Here is a 276-nt window from a genome sequence, read left to right as displayed (position 1 = left end):
TAAAAGAGAGAACAAAAGTAGATGCCTTGAGAAACTTCACATCTTGTGGAAACAGGACAGCAGCCCAGCCCCCACCTTCAGTCAGGACCAACCAGTTAAAGGGAGTGCTTCTCCCAGGAAGCCCACCATGGCTTGGTGAAGGGAGTCTGAGGAGGGGGGAGGTAGTGCCTAGATGACCAGATCTTCGCTCACGTGCACCTACAAATTCTGTGCATTTTCTAGTACTTTTGGAAAACTAACACTAGCATTAGGTTGCAGATTTTTTTTTTTAGACTG

This window comes from Pteropus vampyrus, unplaced genomic scaffold (genome assembly GCF_000151845.1).
Source record: "Pteropus vampyrus isolate Shadow unplaced genomic scaffold, Pvam_2.0 Scaffold371, whole genome shotgun sequence".
Lineage (NCBI taxonomy): Eukaryota > Metazoa > Chordata > Mammalia > Chiroptera > Pteropodidae > Pteropus > Pteropus vampyrus.
This window is presented reverse-complemented; position numbering follows the sequence as displayed.